Consider the following 23,311-nt stretch of genomic DNA (forward strand, 5'->3'; position numbering starts at 1 on the left):
AGAGCTACATATCCTGGGTCAGTGGCAGTGGCAGTCATTGCGACGGGCCGTTGTGTGGCTCAGCACGTTATTTTTTGCAAAGAATTTAGTCTTTTGCTAACCCTTTCAAAAGCAACCCCCACCCTTCCCTTAAAAACAGAATCAGAAAACTAATACGCCATACAATTGAGAGAGCAAAGTGGAGGCTTGTGATTTTATGGAATAAGAAAAGATTTATCGTGACTTTATTCCTTGTTATTTCCATCTGCATCTATTAGACATAAAGAGGATAGACTGTAAATGGAACTGAAGTTATATCCTTGATTTAAATGGAAAGAGAATGGGGGCAATTATGGTTGAAGATGTCACCACAAACAGCTTTGAAGGATGACAAAGGCATCTGAATATAAAACAAGCAAAAAAAACCCCAAACAAACAATCCCCAGCTATGGCCAGTAGCCACCCATCTACTACACATGACAGGCAAGTCACTCGGGTTTATGCACTAGCAGAGACGCACGGGCAAGAGCACACTGATTCCCATTCCTTGTCTCTACAATGGCAATGCATCCAGGTTCCTACTCTCCTTTCACACTCCTTTTATTTCATCTGCTTCTTCCCCAATTTACATTGAAAAATACAAGTTGAATTAGGCTCCTTCAGTGCTGTTGCTAAACTGATTACTCCAGCAAAAATTTTCTGCTTGCCCCATACCCAAATGAAAAGCAAGATCAGGGTCTCCGCTGGGATAATCAAAATTGGAACAGGAAAGAAGGACTGGGATCATGGTAAAGCTTTTCAAATACAAGCTGCCTTTAAGTCCTATCAAACTCTATTTCTAAATGCCAGTGTCTTACTGTATGACAAAACAAGGGCAGTCAAGTAGAAAACAGGCCTTTTGTAGGTCTTCCCCTGCTGTCCCCCTTGTTCTCTTACACGTTTCTCTATTACTGCACATCTTTTTTTTCTCTCCCCACGATTTTTTTTTGCTTTATTCTCGAACTACCTCCTCCTCTTTTCTTTTCTTGTACAATGCCGCAGCTGTTCTTGTCCCACTAGTGGCTCTGGCCCTTGTGTCTGTATATTTCTGCTCTCTTCTAGTACAAAGAGTTTAAATGGGCACAACTAGACTGTTTATTTCCCCTATTTCTCTCTGCTTTTACAGAACTAGAAGCAGCAGGAAACAAACCAGAGGGCTTTCACCATATGCATCATTCAGTCAGCCAGTCCTACAAGATCCTATATGGAGGGTTTGATATACCCATCCTGGAAATCATGCTCTAACTATTGAGGGGAGAGGTACCACTGCAATACAGACTTATCATTTATTGGCATCTGAAATGTTTTTTGGCTGGTACATTCTATTTAACTGGTATAGACCCACGGGGACCCATCTGAGCTATTTTTATACTTATTTCAGGCAATAAATCTAACACAACTTTCTAAGATTAATATTTGTAAAACTGTGGACAGTTTGGGCTTTTACTCAGGCTACCCAAAACCTCACAATACTCAATTGAAACCATAATGATTGCTGTGAGCACTCTTCATTGAAACTCTCTTTCATTGTAGCAAAGGCTTGTACCTGCCCTCTATTAATAATTAAGCCACTACTGAAATTCTCAAGTTGAGGATCCAGCAGCAGGCAAGCCAGCATTGGGTGGACAAAGTTATTTCTACCATTACAGTGACAGAGATAAATCCTTGTGTGAAATATTAATTTGAAAAGGATCACAGGGCAATAGATTCACACTGACTCAGTCCATGTTTTAATAGATTTATCCCAACAGTAACATGTGCCAAAAGAAAAGGGAAAACATAAACCAAGTGATTTTAAAAATAAATAAGACTTTGATTTTTAATAGTGCCAAAAGGCTTTAAATTCACACATTGCTGTCCTCCCCACCTTCAGTACTGCTGAGTTCACAGACCTAATACAAACTTTAAGCACATGATGAATATTTTAAAAAAATCTACAGGGAATAATGTTTGTTCTGTCAGCTCTTCATGGATTGTTTTGTGGCATCTACAAATAATGAATGATTAGAGAACAAACACGAAAAATAATTGACTCTAAGGCATAAACAGCTGCACTTAATTCTGGAGGAGTGCCCAGAATAGTTGCTTTGAAATCCCTCTGCTTTTTCCCGATAAATATGTTACAGAATCATGAAACAAAGCCTGCAAACAAATTATGACTACTTATCTCTTATGTGTCATTCTCTTTTGCATGCTTTATTCTGCCCTGTTAGTTTGGCATTGTTGCCTAGGTGCAGTACTGTATCATTTCTTTTTATGAAGTAATTACAGTTGGAAATAAGTTCTGTAAACCTGATTTACATCCCTCCAAAACCCTCATAAATTTCTAACAGCCTAAACATTTCTGATTTAGCTCTGGGGCCATGGAAGGCCTTTTCTATGATTCTACCACATTTGATTTGGACAGTAAGTCTCTGATCTGATAACCCAGTTATACCAAATTACATATCCTTTGACAAAAATCCAAATGGCCCTCAGATTCCTTGCCTCATTTGTTTAGATACTTGAAGTTTTCATTCAAGCTGCTACGTTGGCAGCATAGCTGGTTCTGTCTATTTTTCACAGGCTTTTTTAAGAGCTGGAAAAGGAGAAGACCTAAGATCTAATATATTGCTACAGTTCTCTACTGTAAACTTTTGTTAAACTGAAATTAGATGATACAGGCAAAGGTCAAAATTGCAATGGAATCAAAGAAATCAGTGGATTAACAGTGATCCTGACCTGAATCACCATCTAGCTGATTTACCAAATGAATACAGCCAGTCACCAAATCATATGGTTATACAGCACAGTCAGTTATTAAAAATGTGCAAATACTCTCCTGTAGAAATTAAGGAGGCATTGCCCATTTAAACTGAAGTCCCCATCACAGCTTCCTACTTACAGCAAAGTAACCAGTCCAACTCACTGAATCTTTTTGAATAAAAAGCATCCTGTTTTATATCTGAGCCCTCAAAGGATGCATACAGTTCTGAAGTTCACACACATTTACCCGCTAGCTGTTTTGTAATTCCCTGGCATACTGAATTTTGATAATATCTGTCATAATCATGTTTATTTTAATGACACTTTCTCTGCCATTGAGATGGCCACGTGTTTTCTTTTAGGTTTAGGTATAAGGAGAAAGAAAAATTACCCTGGTAAGCTTGAGGCAATGGGAGGAAGGTAATGCACACTGGACTTGCCCATAACACACCAAGTCTCACTGAGCACCAAGAAGGTGCTCACGCTGCCTTAACCTTGCCATCACAAAAGGACTTTGGCAAATATAGCAAAGCATATTTATGCATCTGCCTGTGAGAGTTTTATTTCAGCTGTCACCAAAAAGTAGAATCTTTAAAAAGGTAATTTTACAGCACTTTGGTAGCCGCTCCTCTTACTGTCATGTAAAGGTAGTTAACAATTGTCACACTAGATCAAAAGCCAGACAAAGAAAACACCTTGTCATTCTTCACTGAGGTTTAGGTCCCACCACAACCATTTTAGAGCAGCCAATGATCTAAGTGGTGTTAGACAAAGAACTAGTAAGTCTCTTCATTAAAGCCACACTTGGCCAGACTTCATGATCAGAGCATTTCTGTGACAAGAGTAACAGCCACTGTGGTGACATCAGGATACAAATCATTGCTCTTATATAAACAACACTGCTGATAAAACTAACAGCCTGTAGTAGACACCTAAACCTTACCTAATACCTGTGTAGACACAGTAAACCTCAGCAAACCTCTTGCAAGGAGGGAAAATGGTAGACTGAAATGGGGTAAAATTAGGGTCAAACATCTGTCTCTTTTCAAAGTCCAACATTATCAATGTGTTTTCTCTATTCTTTAAAGGTCTTGTTTTCAATTCTTCATGCCTTCATGTCTTGGACTGTATGAAAAACACTTAGAATTTAACTGAACTCATATGCTTAAAATTACAAAAATCATTACACCTTTTGCTGGATTAGGGTTTAGCGTTCCTGGAAGCTCACGTGCATCTTAACCATTAAGCATGCAGCAGACATCTTAAATATAGAGATTTAGTCAAAAAACAGACTGAGTCAAAATCAAAACCAAACTAAAACCCCAAATATCTAACCAGCATTAATACACTGAATGCAAAAGGATGCCCATATAATTTCAACATTCTCCAGGCTTTAAAAACCGTACCCACTCAAACCCCCCAGATGTAAAATAACCAAAAAAACCCAAAACACCAAACCCAAAAACCTCTCAATACACTTCACTAGCACATGCTGCAAAAATACTCGGACCCAGAAGTCCACTCCATTGCAGATAGAGGTAGTCAAAATTCTAGACAGAAAGATTTTCCACAAGAGAGTAAATTTAAAAACTTTGGAATTGTGCAAAGGTTTTTCACGAATCATACTGCCAAATCACTGAAACTTTTCATTAAGAGTTCAGTCTTCTGATATTTAAATAACAGTTAAAATATTTTGTGTATTGTGATTATTACTGCAGTATTGAAGCATTATTATTACAACATTCTTACAACTGAATACAGTTTTAAAAGTTGAATCAGACAGTATTGTTTTGAGTTTGCTGAATAAAAATATAATTTCAAATTATCCCAAAACAAAATTTCATTTTTTCACTACGCTATTTTTCTTTCACTTTCCTGCTCAGAAGATAAATTCTACTTTCTAACTTTGGCGGGGGTGGGGCTGAAGGAATAATGATAAATCCTCTGAAATGGGGGAAGGAGGGTGACGGGAGGTGACTTAGTCAAAATCTTCCAATAACTGTGAGTTATTATGGCAAAAATTACTTTCTATTGTGCCATCGCACTCCATGCCACATTAGGAGTTTCTGCACTCAGATGCTGTACATGACGGGTGGCAACGTAAAGTGCAAGGGAGCAGACGTCAAGGCAATCTGGTTCAATAAGGGATACAGCTTCTCCCTACACGCCTTGTCTTACCCAGGCAAACCACCACAGCGTTTCTACTGGAGGAGACGTGCATGGCTAGCACATTCAGCCAAGACAACGGGAGACTTCAGCCGTCTCACTGATAACACTGTGTGATGGTTTTGGCTGGATTGGCCAATCAGAACTACAGATGGCACTCCCACGCCCCCCCCAGAGGAGAGGAAGAGATAAGGAGATTTACAAGTTTAGAAAAAGAACTAAACTACTTTAATGAAAATAATAATAAATAAGGAAATAGTAAATAATAATAGAATAATAAAAATAAAAAAAGTATACAGTATATACAAAACCGTATCCAGCTCCCAGGATGACGATCGCGTCACCAGCAGACACAGGGAAAGTCCCAGACTGGAGTCAGGACTGGAGCTGACAGGAGCTGAATTCCAGAACTAGAGCCAGGAATGCTCGGATCAGGATCAAAGGCAGATGAACAGACAGGGTCCTCCTCAGATGTCGGCCGTTGAAGAAAAGAGCGAGCCAGAGCAGCCTTGTCCCCTTGATCCCTCAGCTTTTATACTGAGCATGGGGCAGATGGGATGGAATACCCTGTTGGTCAGTTTTGGGTCACCTGTCCTGTCCGATCCTCCCTACAGGTGGGACCCCTCTACGCTTCTCCGCTTCCGACCCTCTAACAGGGCAAACAGCAAAGTGAGCTGACCTTGGCTGTTACGGCAATAAGTCTAAGCGAGAGCCTCTGTGCATACCATTCCTTGGTATAACCAGGTCTTATCACTCAGAGTGAACAGTTGCTGAACAATATGCTGTTAATTTCAGACTTTAGTCAGTTAGAAGAGGCCCAGCTAAAAAGTAAAATTACAAAACAGAAAATTGGTTCTGTTTCACCTCAAACCAGGACACCCTGACTCCCAGTTGAATGGCCGCTCTTGTCTCTGACAGTTTGAATCTGAGACACGGAGCTCCTTTCCTCCCAGGAGCAGTAACCCTCTGAAGGTATACAGGGGGATTTAATATCTTTTTATTAGACTGATATATTTAGAAGAAAACAGAGGAGATTTCAGGAACCCAAGACCATCTCCAATGATCTGAGGAACCATATGCCAAAAAGTCTGTCTGTTTTTCCCCTAGCTGGGGGGCTGGGCAAACAAAAGATATTAACCTTCCTTATAAACCTTGCTTCTCTTCAAATAGTGAAAAATTGTGCTCACATGGGTTTATGCTTCGATATGGAAATGGGGAGAACAGAGAGAAGAAATAAAGTTAAGAGCAGGGAGATTTTTCAAACAATTTATGCTAATATCCTCCTGACTTCCAACATGAGCTTCCAGCAAAGCTGTATTATTTTCCGTGAAACAAAATTACTCATGTGGAGACTGAGCAAATTCAGCGACTTGCTTTTTGCAAACTGGCTTTGTATTTTATGCCTGTAAAATATTTCAATTACTCATTAAGTGAAAACAGCTGATTTAAGGGCACAGTGTATCATCTATCCAGTCCTGTCAATAATACTCAGGCAATTATGCAAAATTATTATTTATTCTTGTTAAATGATGGGGATGTACATAACAGCTTCCTTTGAAGGAAGGAAAGAAGCACAGTACTTGCCTACTTTGCCAAGTACTGACTCTGCTTTTCCAAGAATCACCTGTATAATTTCAACGTATTTTAGTTATTGTGAATGCTTTGGTAAGTTATGTTCCCAGGGTATCATAGTGAATGTTATCCTGACCTTGCAAGGACATCTAAAGTGTTCACCAGACTCATTGGGCACTTAATAGGCACGGCTGCCTTGCCACTACGTGTTCTGTAACACGTCTGCACTTTCATTGCTCTGAGGTTTGGCACATCATACCAGGAAACAGTCAACTCTTTAGGCTCACGTCTAAACTACAGTCCTGATGCCCAGTTGAGAGGAAGACAGGCTGCAGCAGGTAGTCCTGTTTCTCTAATCACAAAAAAGCATGTCAGCATGGAATAATCTCTCAGAAATGGAGGAGAATGGGAAAAGCCTACTTGCTTTCTGCCTAACTAACTTACTTTGAGAGACCTCAAAGAGAAAATAGAGAGAAAGACATCAACTTGGATGTTAACAATATTAAATATTGGATCCTTCAGAGTGCTCTTTACAATTTCTGCACTAAAATGAAGATAGTATGTGTAGCATAATATTTTTAAATCACCCTCAAATATAGACCAGTGGTGAAGTTTAAGCACAAACACATTTCTGGAAGGAAGAACTCTACATCCTGGTCAGATTTTGCATTGACAATAAATATCATGTAAGTGCACTCAATAGGAACCACGAAGAAGGAAAGATTAGGGCTTGGTGTATGTTGCTGTATGGTAATACTGTCAGACAACGTATACATGGCTTGATTTTAAAGTATTCAGGGTTGGCTGGCTAGGGGCCAAAATGCCACACTGCTTGGCTGTAGCTAGTATTTGTTGAAGACAGAATCCAGAATGCATATAGAAATGTCAGCACTATTTTTTTCTTCAATGTCTGTGCATCTGGTTTCATTTGACTGACGTTTAAAAAAAAATAAATAAATCCCATTTTCCCTTCTTTAAATGGAGAGAATGTATCAGGCCAGCAGTTTGTATTAATTAAACAATTTTAAGAAGAGATTTACTATAAATAGCATTGCCAAAATAATGTGACTCAGTTGTCACCCACATAATAAGGATGTTCCTATTTATGCTTTTTTCCAGACACCTAAACTGCTGCCAACTCTTTTTTATTCATTTTTAAAGTAAGAAAAGAGGAAAAGGGTTGTGTTAGATGAACATCAATGACAACATCACTATGTCCTAACCGAAAACAAATAAATTGGAGGCTTTGCAAGTGGTTTGAGTAGAAGACAGGCGAATTTCAGTTCTCCTGCAGTCAGATCTTGAGGCTCACCAAACCTTCAATGGACTCAAATCAAGGCTACCTGACTTGGCCACTCCTGAGCCCTCTGGAAAGCTCCAGTCTCTCCAGTTCAGCAGTTTTCCATTAAATGCCCGTCTTCAGCATCTGCCTGACCTTTCCTGTACCACCCTCATTATCTGCCAAAGGAAGTCAGTACTTAAAGACCCTGCCTTAACCCAGCATTAACAATATAGCGCAGATTTTCAATCAGGCTTCTTAAATCAGCTTCCTGAAAGGGCTGCCAGTCCTTCTAATCCAACAGTTAGGCTTGTCAAAACATGGTAACTTAGGACCATAAATGCCCCATCATGCACCTGAATGGGCTCATTTGGCTGGGAAGGACGACTGAGTCTTTCTAATTGACAAAAAGGGGGGGGGAAAATAAATCCGACAAACACAAATCATTGAAACCCACACAAGTTAAAAAATTCAAGCTGATCTAGCGGCAAGCACCAAACGGAGCTATTGACATGAAAGAATTGCCCAGAATGAGATCACGCCGCATTGCAGTCTCCTTGTAGGAATGATGGTTGAATAGTGTGTGTTTGAGCTGTGCCCGAGGCTGGGTTTGTATGTGTCAGTGCGAAAGACTGAAAGAGCAAAGGTCACGAATCAAGCACTAAATACTGAAAACAAACTTCTTTTTTCCTCTGTCTTTCAAGACTCTCTGAAAATGGCTGGAAAAAAAAGCAGGGGGCAAAGGCAGAAAGATATTGGAATTAGACAGAATAACTCTGAGATGGGTGCACAGACCGCATATGGGACCATGAAATTCTGGTTTGTAGCAGCACAGATCATTCCTGACAGCCACAGAAGCAGTGCGCATTATAAATCGCATGGGATGGAAGGGTTTAAAGGCCCTGTCTGGGTCAGGGGACACACGCTCATGAACACCACTGCCTTCATCTGAGAAGAACCCTGCAGTTCCAGCAGTACCGCAGCCTCCCTCAGGTTTATAAAAAGCTCCTGTTGCTAAGTGCAGGCTTGCTGGCAGACATCTATATGCACCATTTGCCAAAAGGTGTCTTTTCCTCTTTTGACTTATTCAAACTTCTGTAAATTACCAGCTAAAAATGCTCTGCTTTTCACAGGTTTTAATTAAGATTGCTTTCTCCCTGCAGGAAGAGAAATATTGAAAATAGCCTGAAAAATGAGTCCCCTTGTTGCCAGGTGAGTTTCTCCAAACACACCCAGCCTCGCTAATGAAGTGAAACTCTTATCGTCACTTTAGGTGGTAGCTAATTAGTATATTTTCTTAATTAAAATGCTTTTCCTATTGAGGTTTTCTTCAAGAAGGCCAAGGAGGGCATTTTGTTGCTATGACCACTGAAAATCAAAATGTCCTATTAGAGGAAAGGGACATCTGCTCTGGGATTCAAAACCTGCTAGAAACTTGCTGGGAACAACGTGTGCAAGTCTGCAACAGCAACCGAATTGACTCAAATACCAAATAAGAGCTTCAAGACCAAAAGGTTTAAACTACAGAGGGCTAGAACCTCAGCTCATAAACCAACCCACAGGAGAGGCGCCACTCGAACTATGCGTTATGCGTATATTATCACATACACATCAGGTTGATGCACAGTTTCATAAGAGTTCAGGGTCATTTACTTTACTTTTTGCTTAAAAATAGCTTTAACACAGCCTCCCCCCCCAGACTTTCTCTCCACTGCTGCTAACATCTACAGAACTGCTCTCAATTGATTTCAGGGCTTTGTAATTAGCACGCTACCTGAGCTCTCACATGAACGTTGTTAACATCACCACCAGTTTTTAGAAATCCAAATGGTTTGTTTTGGCAGCTGGGCGTGCGCTGGACGAGCCTGTTTGGCAGCTCGGTTTTACCAGTCAGGGTTACTGGTTAGGGCTTTTAACCGAATGCATTTAAAGGCTGGGAGAGCTGGGAAGGGGTCTCATTTGGGGGCCACCGAATTAAGGGCTGGAAGAATATGGGTTTGGTATGCTTTTACTGCTTTCATCTTCTGGGTCTTCAGTGACTCCCCCCTCACCCATTTCTCCCTGGCATACATGTGTACAGAACTCTTCTCAAACTTTCAGCCAAGCACAAAAAAATAAAAATATGTGAACTCCTGCATTTTGAATCATTTGTCGGATGAAATGTAACAGCTTTTCCCCTTTTTCTCGTTTTCCTGTCAATGGTGTTCAGATAACATAGAAACTCAAGCCTTTCAAATGCTTCAAGTTACTTGAAAGTACCTTGGAAGTGTCTCATTCTGCTTTTACCAAGTTTGACTCTCCCTCTGATTCCTGCAGAATGGGAAGTACAAGAATGCCACTCTGCTTCCCTCTGTCTCATTGTATCCGAGAGTGCAGAAAGGAGCTGTCACACCGGCAGCTCTCCATCACGGCACTGAGCTGGGGTCACAGCTGTCTTTCACCTATTAAAGATAATTCTAGGCTTTGTCTGCAGTGTGGAGTGTTTCCTTCCCCTTTCTTTTTACATGTAATGTATAACCTTGTCAAAGAGCTAAATATACTGCAAGTTCTCACAAGAAACAGAGAAGTGTCAGGGACTGAATACTTTCACACTGACTTTATAATAAGTTTCCGCGTTGTTTTTTTTTTAATAACAGTTTGATGGCTTGCAGAAGCAGTTAATTTTCCCCTCTGGTGCAGTAGCTCAGGGTTGTGAATCAATTTGTTCTTGCACAGACATAGGTGAAATCCTGGCCTTGGTAAAAAACCCTGGTCCAATGTGAGTTTGTGACTCACGTCGTGGGGGGCAGAAGCTATGACTTTACTTGAATGTTAAGAGATGAGGAGATTTGGTTAAATTCCAAATGGGTGAACAACCTTACAGGTCACAGAAGGATCACTGGCTTGACCAGTGTTGGGAAAGTACTGTTGAAAGGTGGGGTATCTTCAAGACAGAAATTCCAAATTTCTAGCGAGAAATTAATAGTTCTGTCATAGCACGAGACATAAAATAGCCATTAGAAAGCACTATTTTGGTAAAAAAAAAAAAAAGGAAAGTTATTAATTTAAACAAAAGATACAAAGTTGCAACCAGGACCCTAAACAACTGCATGTCTTTCACCTTTAGTCCTGACAGCATGATGGCGATTTTTAGCAAGAGGAATTAAGAGACTTGTAAGCTGAGCCTCCCAGCCCCCCCGCCTGCAGTGGGAGGTCTGGGCAGTAAGAAGGGGCCCGAGTGCCAGCCCCTCAGGCTCCCTGCAGCGGAGCTGGGAAACTGCATTCCACAGCAGAGGTGTACCTTGCAACATGGATACCCAGGTCCTCCCAGGATCATGTGCCAAACTGCATTTCTCTTCTTTAAATCAGGGATTACAAATTTGCAATGAAACGTACAGTCAGATGCGTCTCCTGAATCAGCAAGGAAAGACTGAAAGCAGGCTGTGCCTCTTCAGCACAGGAAAGAGACAACAGTGAAGGACACGAGGTCTGTAAAGTCCTGCTCTGCAGAGTAAAGGGTGGATAAGAATTGCCAGTTCTGAGTATCCATGCCAGGGCCAGTGGTCAACAAGTGAACCTATTCAGATCCATGTTCAAAACAAAGGAAAAGATACATAGTAAAGAGAAAAAAAATAATTCTTTTGAAGTTTTTAAGGTCAACTCCCACATTCCTTTTATAAAGTCATGTCTCACATTTATTATAGAAGCCTTTTATTTCCCAAGTTCAGTTCCTTGCTCCTCCTCCCGCTTCATTATCTTCCTACATAATTCTGTGATATAATCCTGCCACAGTGTTCCAAAGAATTTGCAACTGAGCTAAGTAGTCATACATAAGGCACTCTCTGCTACTTGTGCGACACATCTGTGCTGTGTAACAACAACCATCACTAGAACAGGGTTTCAGAATTGCCCGTGATAACAGCAGTAAGGAACTGGCTCATCTCTGAATTTATAGCAAAGCATGCAACAGATGAGTGAAGGAGTACCCGAGGACACATGCGGAATGATGAGTATGTATATATATGCTCAATACCACCTGTTGTGTGGAAGCAAATGTATCTTCTAAAGCTCTGTGTTGGTCCCAGCCCTGAGCACAGTAGGGGTGTTTCAGTTCAAGGGCAGACACCTCCTGCTCTGCATCAGTTTTGTGATCCTGCAGGCAATTCTGAGCGCGTTAGTACTGTGGGTGCTGCGGCATCGCGGACACTCAGCCACAGAGAAGCAGCATGGCAGGTGGAGACAGCCCGGGACGTCCAGCCCACATAACCAGAACTGTGTACAGAGATGCACAGGCCCCAGGTAATACGGTGGTCAGCTGGTCTTGTGCATTCCAGACCCCTCCCTCTCGTCAGCGTGCACCTTGCGCAAGACGCCATGCTAAACAAGCTGCTGACTGGGTCAGTGCCTCTCGTGTTAATCTTCCATTAATAAGTTCCTGCTTACCAGGAGAGAGGTCCTTATTAACGGAAGCTGCAGAAAGATCTAGATTCTACGACCCTTCCTCAGAATTTGGCAGGTACTAGAAACTGGGAGCTGCTGCCTCTCACAGATGTCCATCAGATAATACTGCAGTCTGTGCTCATATCGACAGGACCTTGAAAGACTCCAGTGCCAGGGATGTCTTTGGCATCCCTGCTGCTGCCGGGATGTACCTGGAAAAACTGTTGGTCTGCTCTGTGCTGCTCAACACATGCAAAGAGCAGATGTAGGCATGGGTCTGGCTCTGGCATCGGATGTGTCCTCGAGTGACCCATGTTCCCTGCACACCTAGTGACTGTACAGTCCTGCCAATGTAAACGGTGCAAACGATTAAAAAGCCTTCTCAGAAGCTGCTTCTCACCACCTGCAAGTCCATCAGCTCCTCTGGATTTGGCCACAGTTCTCTTCTCGGCTCATGCACGCTACACTGGTTAAAACGCTACACTGATACTGCTTCCCATCTGCTCAGGGCAATCTCCAACCAGTTCCATGTCCCTGTATAATCTGATCTTGGTTTGGATAAGTTATGGATCTTGTTCAAAACTGTGCTGATCAGTACATTTACAAACATCCTTCAAATATATGTGCGAGGCCTTAAATTTCTATCTGTAAGGAGAGGGTTTTCCCAAGGTGTTTAAAGGACACCACGGAAAGCTCATTTCAAACTCTTTGAAAATTTCTATAATTAGAGGTAGAAGTGAGAAGTATTTTTAAAAATTCCAGTGGAAGTCAGGTGCGGTAGACCCCCACCCCCAAAACCAGTACACTTAAATGTAGTTGATGCCTTTCTAAATCTCTTAACAGAAATAAAAAAAGTATTACGCAAAAAGATATAAAGGAAGAACTGAAATATTGCTAGTAACTAATAGCGCATATTGTATAACTATTGCATGCTATTACCTGGCATTTCTTAAATACAGACTGAAGACTACACTATACAACAAACGCACAAAAAAACATATTAGAATCTAAAACTTCCCTGTTGGAGTGTGTAATTTCAAACTTCACCACCAAAAGATTTTTTCTAGAGGAACTCTAAGGACTACAGTAGCATGCTTTGATTTTAACACGATCAATGTCTGGAATGAAAAACACATTATTCTGTTTTCTTTTTGATGGAAGAGAGTTATATTTAAAAGCATGGCTTTTCTCTGCCTATTTGAAATAAACAAAATCAGCATTTATCAAGAATCTTAAAGATACTTCTTTCGCACAAAATCTGAAGCCACAACTTACAGACGATACATCTGTTAATTGCAAGTTCTATTTTTGACAGATGTTCGATATGTAATAATGATCCGCTGCTTTGACTAATCCAGCCAAATCAACAGCTTTAGACAGAATTCAAAGGCTATTTCAGGGAACTCCGCCAACACTTATTTCATTTGATTTAAAAAAAACAAACAACAAAAGCCTGTCTCCCATCCTCATAATCTAAGCATACAGAAAGTAAAATATGAATTGTCACACTCTTCCCATAATCAAGCTGACCAGAGCTGAGTTAAATAAATAAATAAATGGACAAAATGCGGCGAACGTTATTGCCCATGGGTTCAATATTTACCAGTTTATGTACCATCTGAGCTGTTTCCTGTAATCAGCCAGGCACATGGCACTTTTATTCTCAAGAGACATTATCACCATGACAACTTTATCAGAATAAATTATGAAACACAACACTTGGGGCACGCAGAATCTGGGCACAGGTTTGGAATATTATTTTGTTAGTTATTCTTTTATCAACACTCTAAGTGCCCACTGGAGAGGAGGAAATTAAAAAAAAAAACTACAAACCATGACTATTGAAATAAGAATAAAAAATGTAAAAACTTTACAAAGAGAAAAGGAATAAAGTCATTAGGCTGAAAAATGGGCAATCAAAGAAGCTATTGCGCTCGGCAGATGGAAAAGCAGCAGGTGCCATAGTGCGATGGGACCTTGCTTCCCATCATGCACACTCTACAATGATGCAGGCTGACAGGGAAGGGAATTAATGTGTCGGAGCAGGTACTTTCTGTCCATTAGCTGATTCTCGATACATCTACGCAGACTGCTACCTCTAGCTCTTTGATAAAATGACTAACAAACCATTGTTCAAAAGGTTGTATGAAAAAGGACAATGTCGTGTGACCTGCCTGTCACTGTCCCGGACTAACAGACTGTAAGTGACCAAGTAAACATTTCTGCACCTCAAACTGGAATTAGAGATTTCAGCCTATGAATAAATTATTTGAATGCAGATGTTTAGAATACATTAAGGTAAAGCACTTTGGACAGGCTCCACTGGGGGGAAATACTGGTGAACAGAATTTTCGAGCCCATATTATCAAACAAACAAAAGCAGCGCGCAAAGCACAATAACACACCCACACCTAGGTTTTATCTGGGAGAATCCCTTGTTACACGGAGGACAATTTATGTACTATAAACTCTGCTACTCTGGTGGCCCAGGATACATCAGTATATTCTAGTTAGCTTGCATTCCTCATTTCCATCACAAATGACAAAAAATATGACCATAAAAAGAAAAACTAAATCACAGATAGTCTTAAGAGGTTTCAATTTGTTCAAGTCACTCAGTCCCCGTCACAGGCCATCTGTCCTTTTTGTTGCTAAGTTCAAGGATGTCTAGAATGATAAGTACAAGAATTACTTCTGGCAGCAATACAATGACACACTTTGAAGTCCTTGCTTCTGACACAGCATTTCCAAAGAGGCAAATGCTGCTGGAAGTACCAGGCTTGCCCCGATTGGAACAAACTGCGAATTTATTTCCACAAAAAAAAAGAATCTCTGAGAGGTCTCCAATAGTTTTTTTCAGTGACTACAAGACTAAAAATTGAAGTACGTAACTCTGTGGATTTAATATGAATTTGGCACAATCATATGCCAGGTTTCTGTCTGATACCAAGGTGGAAGATTTCCACGCATCAAAATATTTTCTTCTGGAAATTATAGCAGTCTTTGAATACACTGTGATTTGAAAATGTTTTATTTCTCAATATGATAAGTAAACAAAGCATTAATGATGTCAGAACCCTGCTGCTATTTCCAAGCTTATATTACATTTTTCTTTGTAATGATCACAATTATAAAAAAAAAAAAAAAAACAAAACCACATACACGAAACCAAATAGATAGATAGAACAGGCAAATCACTGATCAACAATAGAAAGGGTGAAAAATTCACGCAGGTTAGACAATATATATTTTGCTCTCAACCTGCTATTGTGTAAAGAACCAACAGCATCTCTAGTTAAAATGGAGTGTCAATTTTTATTTTAATTCCTTGGATTTAAAAAATGTATTTCATGAACACATATTTAGCATTCCCCTCCCCCCCCTTCCCCCCCACCAACTTTGTTGTTTGTGATATATCATTACACCCTAGAGCTAAGAATTATCTTCTTTTAATTATTTCAGCTTCTCAAAAAGTAAGGACTATTATTTTCTGAAAACATCCTTCAGAATCCTCTTAGTTTATTGCATTCATAATTGCAGTAAATAACGAGATATCATTTACAGGCATATTTGACTCTTTAGAAGACAACAAACAGAAGACCCACCAGGCATGCCTAGGCCTTTCAAAACAACCTACTAGACACATGCCATAGCCACTTTTTGAAGTCCTTGCTTAAAACTGTAAAATGGCCGCCTTCTTTTTCTTTTTTAATTTTAAATTTGGTTTAGGATATCAAAATACCACCAGAAACGGTCCATTTGTTTTACACTGATAACATAGGATATGATTTTAGGGAAGTTTTAAATGAATAAAGCATAAGCAGGACTAGCCAAAGTATTACTTTAGAAATTTGGGGTACAGCCAGGGCAACCTTCACACCTGACTTATTTTACTGACATTTGAGATCCAATATAAGAATAAGAATTAATGTTGAGATAGAACATAGTCAGGTGGGTCATGGCAATTCCAGGAACTAGCACATATGTAATTAGAGGCTGCTTCTGCCTCAAGTAAATCTATGCATTTAAAAGGAAGGCAGGAGAACCAGAGAGAGAAATGACTATCATCCAAATGTGAAAACCCTCACCTAAAAGCTTAGGCACCAAGTTAAATCTCAACATGCTTTCGCATCAGCCGTTAAAGCAAAAGATCCCTGGCCATCCAAATCTTGGAAATACCCCCAAATAAACATACTGTATCAAATTTAATCCGCTCAGGTGCCTCTGATTAATCTGATAACGTAGTTTCCATGCAAGGCACTGCTGTACTAATATTTACAGTGTTAAACTGAAGAGCCCCATGTTTTCCCAGAGCCCTAAGAGGTGTACCTTAAAGCCTAAACATGATACACTTATTTCTATACATTTTACTTTTAGCAGCTGCCATTTAAATGCAAATTCCTGGAAAAATTACCAATCATGACCTATAAGAAATATTTCTAGTAGCATTTGGCACGATTGATTTGAGTTCTATAGCACTACCTTCTCACAGGGATTATCCATTCTGCAGCCTGCTTTGCTCTGCAGCAAGATGGAATGATAAGGACCAAGAAGGAAGGACGCATACAAAATGCCTGCTATCCAGCAAGGCTAACGGGAGTATTTAATCCTGAACCTATATCAGAGTTCATTTTGTAGTTACACGCAGTAGCAGACCAAAAAGAAATTGTAAAGATCTTTTCCTTAACTTGTGGGTTAAGAGGTTTTTGCAATTGCTTTTTGCCCATTAAAAGGCCAGTTACGATGTACTCTGCCTGCAAATGCTGCATGTTAGAAACATGATATCATGTTCCCCCCAGCAGTCCAGGACGCAATAACATTAACACTGACATATTTGTGCGTAGCATGGCCTCCTCTCTATATGCTCATTTACAATCTGATCACATGTCCACTTAAAAAAAAAAACATAAAAAATATCTCTCTGTGAGATGGATAAAATACTATTACTAAATGATATGCGTAATCATTCAGTGCTGTTACTACTGAAAGGTGATATTGCAGTGACATTGAGAAAATTGGATCTATTCTTCATACAATTATAGAGCTACACTTTCACTCTAATGCCATTCTAATTGGAAAGGAGCACTGAAATGTGAAACTGGGTGCATTTCAATATCTAATTATCACTCAGTAACTCATTCTCAAAATAGTTTTCTGGAAAAGACAGTTGCCAAGACTGCTATTTTAATTCTGAAGTCTTCACTAGCATTCTTACAGACATCTTTTATTCACTATTTGTCTGTATTTCAGCTACATCAGTAGAAAAAAGATGGACAATAAATATATACACGTGTAATTTGGTCTTGCTCCAATGGAAAAGCACCTGCATTTGCCACTCTGCCCGTCAAATAATTGTGAGTGAGAAATGCTTCCTGGGGCAAGAGTTCTAAAGGGTTAAGAGATAAAAACAAATTAACTTAAAAGAGCAATACAAAGGCAGCAATTTTTTTTTTTTTTTTTTTTTTTTTTTTTTTTTACATAAAACATTTGCTAGGTACAACAATAAAAGAAGTCATTTGACTTATTGTAGGCAAAATCGGCAAAAACTACAGTATAGAGCCATTACAGTGCTTTAACAAGGTTCTTTTCAATTGGTGTTTCTCCCTCAGGATTTAACCTGTTGACAATCAAATGCAATTTAATCTTAATAACAGAATATCTTGGGGGGAATTTTTTAATGAAAATATTCTGAAGAACTGAACAAACACGCGAGCTTTGAGGCTGCATCTGGGTTTTGTTTTTGAAAGGAATAGAAGCTTTTACACAGCAACACCATATTGACAAACACAAACGGACGCCCTGCCTGCTTGTGTAAATTGGCAGCACTCACCTGCTAAAAGCCTCCCTGTAACAAATCCAGCAAACAGCAGCCAGAGATAGGCGAGTCCCAAGATGCTGAAAGATCTGAAGAGCTCCAGAGCTCTCTATTGTCAAGCTTAGGCTAAATTCCTAATTTTCCCTGCAAGTTAAGTTTATTCTTCTTGGCCTCACATCTCTCCTTAAAAGCACAATCCAATCTAAAAATACAATTAGAGAAACTAGAGAAAATGCCTGTGGGCCTAAATATTTTTAAAATATCCACAAGATAGAAGGCCTACAAATCAGGCTAGGATCTACTATGACTTCTTTCTTATTCATTTTGATCATATGACTAAAACACGTTTTGGTGAAAACAAAGGCAAAAAGTAGATTTCAGCCTTCTGTGCCATGTCTGCTACCATCTCTCCTTCCCTGTTAAGCAGTGGAATAACAGATTTCTTGGTTATTGGCAGGCAAAGTGTTTTCTTCTAATATTTTATGCTCCTGGCTGATTGGTTTTTCTTAGCCTTTCTCATCTTTTCCCTACATACTTCTGCTACTCATTGACAGTCATTGTTAGTAATTTGACCTACTTTCCACTTTCTATACATTTCCTTCTCGAGGTTTAAGTCCTTGAAGAGTCCATGATTTAGCTAACCTTCACATAAGGACAGCCAGTGTCTGTGGCCCCACTAGAAAGTCTCTCAGGCACTGCCAATTCTCTTGAGTGTCTTTTCTCTCACTAACCTAAGTTAGTAACCTAAGGATATTAAGTACCCCTTCTTTAAGTCCAGTATTTTTAATTTGTTCTTATCTCTCTCTGTCGTCTTCTGTATTGGTAACATCAATATTTCATAAACTTTGTCACACACCCCACCTTTCACTTTTGCATTTTCCCTGTTTACCTTTAATTGCCACAACGCAATCCATGAGCCTCCCTTTAACGCTTTCTTCACTCCTGAAAACATGAAAACTGTCTGTGAAACATTTTAAGTAGATACTGGACCATGTGGATTCCTTTCCAGCAGGCATGTGGGCAGCTCCTGACCCACATTACCGCACAACAGCAGTGTCAGCACCCTTGGCTTACTATTCTTTTGATCATCAGAAATATAAGACATTAAGAGACCTGATAGAAGTCTCTGGATCTATCTCTTGCTACATTCCGCTCATCAGAGCGGTGTATACTAAATATCCTTATATAATTAATCATTACATCCATTTTTCCCCCAATAATTTCATTTCCTTGCCTCAATTTCTTTATTTTTTTAAATAACTCCTCTTTGATACACAAGGCAAAACTTCCTTTGTCTTCCCTTCTGAACAATTCATGTCTATCTATATTATTATCATATATGTAAAAACTTCCAATTCCTTCCCTTTACTTCCATAATCCTTGCATTATAGCACTCAAGACACATACGCCCTTGGCATATGACATACGGGCTATCAGAAGCACCAAGGATTGGAAAGATCCCTTAAAAATAAATACTAAAGACTCAATTTTCCCCTCTGTCCTAGCATATAATGAAATGATAACGGTGCTTTGCTGTGGCTAGCCAGAAGGAGAACGATACTGACAGATGGATGCCAAAAGGAAAGAGCTACAAACAACTAACAGTCCTAAATTGATGAAAAATATTTAAGAATCACAGGCTGTTGCCTAAATTCAGACTGCTGCGCGATTCTAATGAAGACTGTTCAACCATACTTTTGGATTGTATATAATCAGTTCTTGAAAAAGAAAACTCCAAATCCCACTGCAACTTGGTATTTTTACTATTCTTCTTATACAATACGCGTCAAGTAATTTATGCCATTAAAAATCTTTAGCCTTTTAAAGGGGATGGCAGCACAATGAAGGAAAAGCGCAAATTAAATAATCACTTTCTCATATGAGATCTAGTTTTTCACTGAGAAGATTAGAATTGTGGATCTGTGCAGAACGGAATACAAAATGAAATAGAAGAGTACCTCATCCGTTTCGGATAATGAGAATGCATTGCTAAATAAATATAGCACCATATTTCTCATTTCTTTGCAAAGTTTAAAAATAAGCTCTTAAAGGGAATATAACCCTAAGCTATATGGATTAACCTTTTCCAGGTGTAGCAACCATCAGCCAAAAGATAGGGCGAGTGAAATTCATATTCTAGCAAAAAGCCAGAAATAAACCCCTGCACTTCAATACATCCTAGAAAGTTTGTTCTGACCATCCACATTAGGCTGAATTTCATTTTAAAAGAGTTTCCTAGAGTAAGATAAGAGAGTTATCACTTGCCAGCAGGGTAAGATTTGTTTCACTTGGCGTTAGACATCTCCTATGCAGGCATCCTACAGTTACGCTAATCGTACCAGGATCTCTTTACAGCTCAACTTGGAAATATCTGCACTTTTTAAAGGATAAATTCGTCTGAGCTATTTTAGATGTCCACTTCCAAATGAGGTGAACCATGCCCCTAATGCACCTATCGACTACAAAGGGACCTGAGACAACTAGCTCATTTTGGACAGCTGCTTTTGCCCAGATGAATCCCACCCTCGATACCACCGTAGTCCAGGGTTATCTCATAACCTACAAGAAAAAAAAAGGACATTAAAAGGCTCTGGAAGATCAAAGCTAGATTAAAAGCAAAGACAAAAATATAGAGAGATCCGAAAGATGCCATTATCCTCTCTCACAGCAAAGATTTTCTAATAATTCAGGAGAAATATGTCACATTCTGTGAATTCCATATTACAGAGATAGTTCCAGCATCCCTTTTTCTACAATGCTTTTCCAATATTTCATTTGTATATCCCAATCTTTTCTTGCAGCAGAAATACCACAACAGAGGGCTTTAATCATACAGTACTTATGTCATTTTGAAATGTGGTTCAAAGCCCTACTAGATATCAAAACCTTAATAAGGGAATCTCTCTTCCCTGAAAAAAAAATAATAAATATTTCTTTTTAAAGTAATGCAACAACTACCTTGGAGCCATAGATATTTTTAAAGTTTTGTCAACACTGTTCAGCTATTTAGTAATTGATTTTCAATCAAAGTATTTCTGTACTTACAAGAATTATTCAATAAATAAATGGAGAAGACAACAAACTATTTTCCCAAGCCACTCTATGCACAAATACACCAACATAAACTGGACTCTATTCTTACCTGTTGCATACAAAGAATATTGCCACTGCATATAATCTTTAGTCTACCTTTATTCCAACAAAGAATTTTGAGTGAGACAATTTTGCCAGGACTTGCTAAAGAGGTATTAAGATGCTTGATAAAAATATTTGTTTCTGCTAACAAAGAAAAAACCTCAGGAACATCCGATAGCTCAACCCCTTGCAAGTTTTTGCACTCATCTATTTTTTCCCCTGCATTGACTCATGCTAGAGCTAAAAATATTTTCTCTCACTTTTAACTGGCTACTGGAAACTCAGTCAATAACATCTACAATAAAATGCTGCACTAAAATATCAGGGTGCAGATGAAGTTTAAATTATTTTTCTTTCATCAGAGCCATACTGTGAATAGTAAAGCCAACTGACTTGCAGCGTTCATCTCAGAATTTTGCTTTAGCAAAATTAGCTTGTTACTAGAGGTGATCAATGCAGTCTCACAAACCCGCGTAAATACACACTGATTATACAGCAACCAAGGCGAGGGCGGGAAAGCATTGGTATTGTACTTATTTCTCACAGACTAGCCTGCAGATTATGGAGTGCTGTGCCTCTATCAAGTTAGACAGTGTTAACACAAGCTTCTTTAGAAAGAGAATTTTCTGTGAAGTTTCAATGAATGCAAAAGCTAAGGGTCTTTGACTTGACAACATATTGATATCTTTATTCATCTTCTTTGCTTTACATATTCTCTGGGCATCTTTGAAAATACCAGCCCTCGGGATTCATACCACTGCACTGTGAAATCCCGTGTACCCCCCATCACCTTAATAGGTCTAGACTCAACTACTAACTGCTTTAGCCCAAAGGACGACAGGGGATTTGACAGCCTCATATGTTACATGAAGAAATCTGCTAAGAGACAGATTAGCTACGCTGGGACATTCCTACTGCCTCTTCCCATTGCAACAAAGCACCTTTTCACCACACGGGCAAGCATCCCCCCCAGCTCTATATAGATATCAACTACCTGAGATGAAGCAACTGGGAGATGAAAGTGCATTGAAGAAATCAGCCGGGAAAGACCAGTTTGCTTTCTAATTTGATTACTTAACTTGCATTACTTGCAATAGTACTCCATTAATACTAAGATAATTAAGTGGAAGTACAGCCGTAGCAGGACTTTCCTTTATTTTATACATCTAGACTAACTTTGCTGTGACATTTTGCCAGCACAAACCAATCCCTTCAAAATTTATGCAAATCTAAAGCTGTGCATTAAAAACATCCAAATAATTCCCATTAAGAGCAACAGCACAGGAAAAAAAAAATATCAATGTTATTTTCTCAATATCAGTTACCTCCATATAGATGTTGACAGCAAGCTTCTGAACTCTTGATATTCCTATGTAATAATGACTTTTCATTAGCCATCTAGAGAACGTTACAAGGACTCCTGTTCAAAAGTAAAAGAGGAATAACACCATACAACCAGAATATACCCTTGAAAATTCTGAACCTGCATAATCAGAGTAAGCAGACTGGCTGTACAGCCACAGGCTTCATAAAACCAAAACCTCTTAAATATTAGTATTTAATTTTTAAGATTACCTCATCATCTTGTAGACAATATTTCCAAGGCTGAAGGGCCAAAAGTCATTAGGTTATTTGTCGAGCCATACCTTTGCCGAAACTTATTCTCATCTGCCTCAGATGCTTAACGAGTGGTTGGAAGGGAAAGGGAATCAGCTGCCCTCCATTAATCATTGCAAGAAGTAGCCCTGCAAGCACATAAATAGCAGATAAACCATTTCTACTGCCGTGGTTAAGATAAGTAGCATAGGACGATGACTTAAACTCCCCTTTCACCTCCCCCAATATTCTGAGGGTGGTGACTGAACATCAACACTTCTCAAGTTTAGCTACACTATACCGGCTCTTCCCTTGGCAAAATGTATTTTCCTTAACTAGCCTTGCCTCCTTTGAACCCTGCTCATGAAGAAATTGCAAGGCAGAGAGGCAATATATAAGAAAGCCTTAAATTATAATTATAAAACCACAGAAAAATACCAATCATTCCACATTAAGGCAATTTTAGGATGGTTTTCAAGCAAGTTCCTATAGTGTTAAAAAACATTTATGCTTTATTATCCCTTTTTTTCTTTTCCTGCTAGATGTGAGTGTCTTTTTTTGTGTAT

At 39.3% G+C, this 23,311-nt stretch overlaps 1 protein-coding gene across 13 annotated transcripts in view; it reads right to left on the minus strand.

Annotated features, from left to right (window-relative positions):
• The window catches only part of SEMA6D (semaphorin 6D), a 686,608-nt gene that overhangs the window by 440,748 nt on the left and 222,549 nt on the right, over positions 1–23,311 (minus strand). For 5 of the 13 annotated variants that reach the window (XM_074600710.1, XM_074600708.1, XM_074600713.1 and 2 more), the window contains one exon: positions 22,725–22,894. The exons of 4 other annotated variants lie outside the window; for them this stretch is intronic. The gene's annotated coding sequence lies outside the window, so the exon portion shown is untranslated. Of the gene's footprint in view, positions 1–22,724; positions 22,895–23,311 lie in introns of those variants that run through there. 4 more of the 13 variants (XM_074600714.1, XM_074600709.1, XM_074600715.1 and 1 more) reach the window with 2 other exon arrangements.

This window comes from Larus michahellis, chromosome 9 (assembly GCF_964199755.1).
Source record: "Larus michahellis chromosome 9, bLarMic1.1, whole genome shotgun sequence".
NCBI classification, from domain to species: Eukaryota; Metazoa; Chordata; class Aves; order Charadriiformes; family Laridae; genus Larus; species Larus michahellis.